Below are 7920 nucleotides of genomic sequence, written 5' to 3' on the forward strand. Positions count from 1 at the left end.
CCCATGACTTTCATAGCAGTCTGTACCAGACGAGCAAGCTTAGATTTGAGCTTGACAGTATCATCTCTGCTGTAAACACGAACACAAGCTTTCCACATGGGTGTTCCAGCTAAATGTATTGTCTAAGTGAACGCCCAGGTGTTTCTAAGAGCAGACCTGGGTAATGGGTTCCTCAGGTATGACCACTGGACTATGATCCCCACTGACTCAACACTAGCTCATAGCATCCAGGAGTGCTGATCTCATCCCTGACCCTGTGCTCAGCTCATCCGGGGAGGGTTAGGGGTAGAACGCCATGGTGGGATGAGGGGGATTAATAAAGTTTAATCAAAAAGAAAGAAAAATAAATGCAGATGAACTCAAACAGTAACTGTGTGAAAGTCTGTTGTTGTATCTTAGCGATCACCAATCCCCTGTGTGGTTCAGACTGGCTTTTGAAGGACTTCATATGCTAATAGATTAATAGCTATCAACAATATATTTCAGGAATTCCCACTGCATGTTCATTAATTAGTTTATTGATAAAGACCCACCATTAGCTGTTGCCGTAGTGACAGCTCATCTTCCTGGAGTCAAGGAAACGACATACAGCCGATTGCGGGATGCTGACTTGTGCATTCTTGTCATACCAAGGCTGAACTCTTTCTGTGAACTTTCAGGTCACTTCATATACAGGAACTTTCCTTGTCTGACAGCATGGATTCCATATAGCATATTTCTGCACTCTAGGCCTGGTAGGGACTTTTTTCTCCTCTAGGCACAAGAGCAGTACATGATGTCATGTTGATGTGTTTAGGTGGATTATCATATATCTGTGATGCTTCCAGTGATAGCTGGGGTAAATGGTAAATGGACTGCACTTATATAGCACTTTTATCCAAAGCGCTTTACAATGGCCTCTCATTCACCCATTCACACACACATTCAACCACCGATGGCCTCTCATTCACCCATTCATACACACATACAGTACACACACGGCAGCAAGGTGCTAGCCTGCTCATTCGGAGCAATTTGGGGTTCAGCGTCTTGCCCTTTGACACTTCGACATGTGGACAGGAGGAGCCGGGTTTCGAACCGCCAACCCTACAATCATTTATGACCCGCTCTATCTCCTGAGCCATAGCTGTCCCTCGTAAGGGTAGTCAACGTTTGAAATACTGTAGAATAGAATATAGAATAGAATATAGAATAGAATAGAATGGAAAGTTTATTTGCCATATATAACCAGTACAGGTAAAGATACATTGTAATTCTTGTCATCGCTTGTCTTTTCATGCTCTTAGTGTTGAAACCTTGGTCTCTGTGCAGGAGGCTACATTCTTCTTAATCTCTCTAATCTCTAATCCCTATTACATGAGCGGTGCTTTTTCAATCTGCTTCTCAATTGCATCTGGTGTCTTCTGGCACCGTTGTTTTCTCCCAGAGAGAAGTGGCTCGTCTGGAAACCCCAGCAGGGGTGGGTGACGTCACACAGGTGTTTCTGAGAATCACCTGCTCAGCAGGACAGACAAACTCTGACATCAGTGACTGCTGAGAAGACAACAGGAAGCAGTCTGAACATCAGGAAAGCAGCTGGAATAGCCTGTTAATGGAACAGTTACCGTGTTAATGTCATAGCTACAGGAAGCGTGTCTGTTAATGGAACAGTTACCGTGTTAATGTCATACCTACAGGAAGCTGGTCTGTTAACGGAACAGAGTTACTATATTAATGTCATACCTACAGGAAGCGTGTCTGTTAATGGAACAGAGTTACTATATTAATGTCATACCTACAGGAAGCGTGTCTGTTAATGGAACAGAGTTACTATATTAATGTCATACCTACAGGAAGCGTGTCTGTTAATGGAACAGAGTTACTATATTAATGTCATAACTCCAGGAAGCTGGTCTGTTAACGGAACAGAGTTACTATATTAATGTCATACCTACAGGAAGCGTGTCTGTTAATGGAACAGAGTTACTATATTAATGTCATACCTACAGGAAGCTGGTCTGTTAACGGAACAGAGTTACTATATTAATGTCATACCTACAGGAAGCGTGTCTGTTAATGGAACAGAGTTACTATATTAATGTCATACCTACAGGAAGCGTGTCTGTTAACGGAACAGAGTTACTATATTAATGTCATACCTACAGGAAGTGTGTCTGTTAATGGAACAGAGTTACTATATTAATGTCATACCTACAGGAAGCGTGTCTGTTAATGGAACAGAGTTACTATATTAATGTCATACCTACAGGAAGCGTGTCTGTTAATGGAACAGAGTTACTATATTAATGTCATAGCTACAGGAAGCGTGTCTGTTAATGGAACAGTTACCGTGTTAATGTCATACCTACAGGAAGCGTGTCTGTTAATGGAACAGAGTTACTATATTAATGTCATACCTACAGGAAGCGTGTCTGTTAATGGAACAGAGTTACTATATTAATGTCATACCTACAGGAAGCGTGTCTGTTAATGGAACAGAGTTACTATATTAATGTCATACCTACAGGAAGCGTGTCTGTTAATGGAACAGAGTTAGTATATTAATGTCATACCTACAGGAAGCGTGTCTGTTAATGGAACAGAGTTACTATATTAATGTCATACCTACAGGAAGCGTGTCTGTTAATGGAACAGAGTTAGTATATTAATGTCATACCTACAGGAAGCGTGTCTGTTAATGGAACAGAGTTACTATGATAATGTTTTTCATTTCATTTAATTTCAAACCTGTATTTATGCTCGAGAGGCACTGAGGTTGTCCTCATTTACAGTGACGACGAGCGAACAAAACATAAACAGCAACAGCAACAACAAAAGGACAGACACACAGGAAGGTATATAAAAACAGGAACTAAATGGATAAACTCAATATAAAAATAGTAAAAAAAAAAAGTTAAGATATACTAAAACAATTACAGACAATGTACAATGGTGCATAATCATGGACTTGAACTTTAAAAATGATGGCATTGAGTCCAGTTTTAAAAAGCGTTGGAGGGCATTACAGGAGTGAGGGGCATTCAAAGAAAAGGCATATTTTCCAATGTCAGTGTAAACCCAGGGAACCTTGAGTAAAAGCAGTTCACTTGATCGTGTGGAATAGGTCCCATAGTTACGTGATCAAATCTGTGAGAGGTAAAAAGGGTGTTTTCCAGTGAGGGTTTTAAAAATAAATAAATACCAGTGATAGTTTCATCTCTCAGTGAGAGAAGGCCATCCTACCAGGTCATAAAGTGCACAGTGATGAGTGTCATATTTAGCTCCTGTAATAAATCTGATAGCAGAATGGTCGACTGGATCCAGAGGCTTTAAGGTTGAGGCTGCAGCATTCCTGTACACATCATCACCGTAATCTAAGACCTAACCTGGCGGTGCCCCGGACCAGACTAAAAACCCAGGGTGACGGAGCATTTGAGGCGGTGGCGCCAAGACTCTGGAACGCTCTTCCCCAAGACTCTGGAACGCTCTTCCCCAAGACTCTGGAACGCTCTTCCCCAAGACTCTGGAACGCTCTTCCCCAAGACTCTGGAACGCTCTTCCCCAAGACTCTGGAACGTTCTTCCCCAAGACTCTGGAACGCTCTTCCCCAAGACTCTGGAACGCTCTTCCCCAGGCCCTGAGAGAGCCATTCACTGAACTCATGTTCAAAAAACTTCTTAAGACACACATGTTCAGGCAGGCCTTCGGCCATCTATAACGCCTTGCTGCTCGCAATGTTGTTTTTTTTCTGTTCTGTGTCGTTTTAATTTTGTCTCGTGTTGTATTGCCATTTTAATATATTACTGTAAAGCACTCTGTGCATCCGTGCTGTGAAGAGCGCTATATAAATAAAGCTTACTTACTTACTTACTTACTAAGACTGAGAGGAACACTGCCTCTAGAACCCTTTTCATACAGCCTAAGGGGAAGCTGGACCTGTTTCTGTACAAGGAACCAATTTTCTTGGAGCTTGTAGGCAAGGTTATCAATATGGAATTTAAAAGTAAGTTTCTCATCGATCCACACACCCAGGTGCTTGTATTCAGTGACTCTCTCTATCCTAGGGATTTGCATGTCTTCATAATTAATATTCCTAGCACGTGAAAAAATCATAAATTTGGTTTTACTAGCATTAAGAACTAATTTAAGATTAAAAAGAGCCTCCTGGATTAAATTAAAAGAAAGCTGTAGCTTTGCAATGGCGTGCTGGACAGAAACAGCTACACAATACACAACAGTATCATCAGCATACAAGTGGGCGTGGCAGTCACGCAGTGTAGAGATACCCACCTCCCTTGTTCTCTGTAAAGCGCATTGTGTTGCCTCTGGGTATGAAATGCGCCGTACAAATAAAGCTTTGATTGATTGATGATTGACTGTGATATCCTGCCAGGTCTGTGTATGTGACTAGTCGCCTACTATTTTACTAGTCCCCTAAACTATTTAAAATAGCCTATTTTTTTGCCTATTTTAACCACACTTGTAACCACAAAAGGTAAAAATAGTATTCAAAATAATACAATGCAGATTAAACATTTTAAAAATCATCCGCCTGTTGATTGTCTTTGTCACCACGTGACCCCTGAGGTAATTAGCAACAACGTCCAATCACAGTGCCCACCCATCTCATTAGGTACGTTTAACATTTACTAACTTAAATTATTATATAAAAAATTATATTATGGTTGTTAGGCTGCCGCTATTGTGTTCTTTTGTTGAACAGGCATATTAGTGTGTGTGAACGTTTCCTTGCTTCCACCACTCAGGGGCTAGTGGGGATCATGCGTCTCTGGTACCGCTATTTTTAGGGTTTTTTGGGGGCTAAAAAGTTTGGGAACCCCTGGTCTACAGTATGCCCAGACAGACTCACCCCTGGTCTACAGTATGCCCAGACAGACTCACCCCTGGTCTACAGTATGCCCAGACAGACACACCCCTGGTTTACAGTATGCCCAGACAGACTCACCCCTGGTCTACAGTATGCCCAGACAGACACACCCTGGTCTACAGTATGCCCAGACAGACACACCCCTGGTCTACAGTATGCCCAGACAGACACACCCTGGTCTACAGTATGCCCAGACAGACACCCCCCTGGTCTACAGTATGCCCAGACAGACAAGCCCAGACAGACACACCCCTGGTCTACAGTATGCCCAGACAGACACACCCCTGGTCTACAGTATGCCCAGACAGACAAGCCCAGACAGACACACCCCTGGTCTACAGTATGCCCAGAAAGACACACACCTGGTCTACAGTATGCCCAGACAGACACACACCTGGTCTACAGTATGCCCAGACAGACTCACCCCTGGTCTACAGTATGCTGAGACAAACACCACTTTGCCAGACAGGTTGGTAAATAATGGACGCAGTACATGTCTTGAACCACTAGAGGTCACTATCACAGTGTTGACCAAGTCCAGCTGCAACTCATTCTGGTAAAATGGTCTCAGTTTAGTTCAGTGCGATTTCCAGTCAGTTCCCCAGTCTTCCTCTCTGAACTCTTCTACCAACACGCACACACTCACACATGCAGGTATACACGCACGCACACACTCACACATGCAGGTATACACGCACGCACGCACACACTCACACACTCACACATGCAGGTATACACGCACGCAAGGGGAGTTACACGCTCACACATGCAGGTACACACGCACGCAAGGGGAGTTACACACTCACACATGCAGGTACACACGCACGCACACACTCACACATGCAGGTATACACGCACGCAAGGGGAGTTACACACTCACACATGCAGGTATACACGCACGCACACACTCACACATGCAGATATACACGCACGCAAGGGGAGTTACACACTCACACATGCAGGTATACACGCACGCAAGGGGAGTTATACACTCACACATGCAGGTACACACGCACGCACACACTCACACATGCAGGTATACACGCACGCACACACTCACACATGCAGGTACACACGCACGCACACACTCACACATGCAGGTATACACGCACGCACACACTCACACATGCAGGTACACACGCACGCACACACTCACACATGCAGGTATACACGCACGCAAGGGGAGTTACACGCTCACACATGCAGGTATACACGCACGCAAGGGGAGTTACACACTCACACATGCAGGTATACACGCATGCAAGGGGAGTTACACACTCACACATGCAGATATACACGCACGCACACACTCACACATGCAGGTATACACGCACGCAAGGGGAGTTACACACTCACACATGCAGGTACACACGCACGCACACACTCACACATGCAGGTACACACGCACGCACACACTCACACATGCAGGTATACACGCACGCACACACTCACACATGCAGGTATACACGCACGCAAGGGGAGTTACACGCTCACACATGCAGGTATACACGCACGCAAGGGGAGTTAGAAAGGTGGTTCCCCTCCTCCAGCACAGCTACAGAATCCATTGTTGTAGGATGTTTACCTCAGAGGGACACATGGACATTTGGAGGTTCCCCTAAATGTGCAGCCTTGACCTCTGACCTCCACATGTATACTGTATGAGCGGGGAAACTAAAATAACTCCTCCCCTTTCTCCTTCCTTGGGACTTTCCTTGGGTGACATTTATAAACTGTTCACAGGAATGTTGTGATGTAATTTTGAACAAGCAAGGCTTGTGAAGTTCCCATGAAAGCAGTGTGCAGAGAACAGGTTTGAAAAGGCCATGTTGTAGGACCAAAAACAGTCCTCTCTATAGCACCTAGCCACCAGAAGGGGGAGTACTAGATTTGGATGAAACTACAGATTCCTGATTAGATGAATGATCACTCATTAGTTGTCCCCCATCCGGCACACATGTACCAGAGCCCAGCAGCATGTAGAATGCATTGAGCAGATCCACTATGGCGCAGTAACACTACATGGACAGCAGATGGAGACATAGACCAAATGAACAGTAGATTGATCATCTTATTGCATGGCCTCCTTTCACTGTTAGCTAGTTTAAAAAAAAATTGTTTATGTATTTTTTGTCTTACAGAAAGTTAGAATTGCTTGAGGCTCTTTATTTTGGTGGTATTTCTGCTTTATTGATGGACAGTGAGGAGTGACAGGAAATGTGAGAGAGAGAGAGGGGAGGACATGCAGTACCAGGTCCAAGTCGCTGTGGTGAGGACAGGCCTAATGGTATCACCTTAACCAGCGCCTTAACCCAGCACCTTAACCAGCGCCTTAACCAGCACCTTAACCCAGCACCTTAACCCAGCACCTTAACCCAGCACCTTAACCCAGCACCTTAACCCAGCACCTTAACCAGCGCCTTAACCCAGCACCTTAACCCAGCACCTTAACCAGCACCTTAACCCAGCACCTTAACCCAGCGCCTTAACCAGCGCCTTAACCCAGCACCTTAACCCAGCACCTTAACCCAGCACCTTAACCAGCGCCTTAACCCAGCACCTTAACCAGCGCCTTAACCCAGCACCTTAACCCAGCACCTTAACCAGCGCCTTAACCCAGCACCTTAACCAGCGCCTTAACCCAGCACCTTAACCCAGCGCCTTAACCAGCGCCTTAACCCAGCACCTTAACTCGGTGTTGACCATCTATTGTCCATTGTTCCTCGCCCGGGAGAAATGTTAGGAGCTTGGCTTAAATAATGCACCTCTCTTGCTCTGTAGTCATTGCAAAAAAATAATTTATTGTTCCATTTCCTTTAGCGAAAGTGGTTCGAAATCCGTCTATAACTAAAACTTAACGTAAAACAGGTTCTAATACAGATCAAGAGAATGAAGTGAAATTAAGGTGTTTTACCACACTCCTGATGTCCTAGGCTACTTGTTCATTATAGATTAAGAAGCCATGAGAAGGTTTTATTCATTTTATTTGGACAGCTGCTTTATACAAAGAAAAACAAGAATATATTTATCTTTTTACACAAAGTACCTTAAAA

The sequence above is a fragment of the Borostomias antarcticus genome (assembly GCF_949987555.1).
Source record: "Borostomias antarcticus genome assembly, chromosome: 7".
NCBI lineage: Eukaryota > Metazoa > Chordata > Actinopteri > Stomiiformes > Stomiidae > Borostomias > Borostomias antarcticus.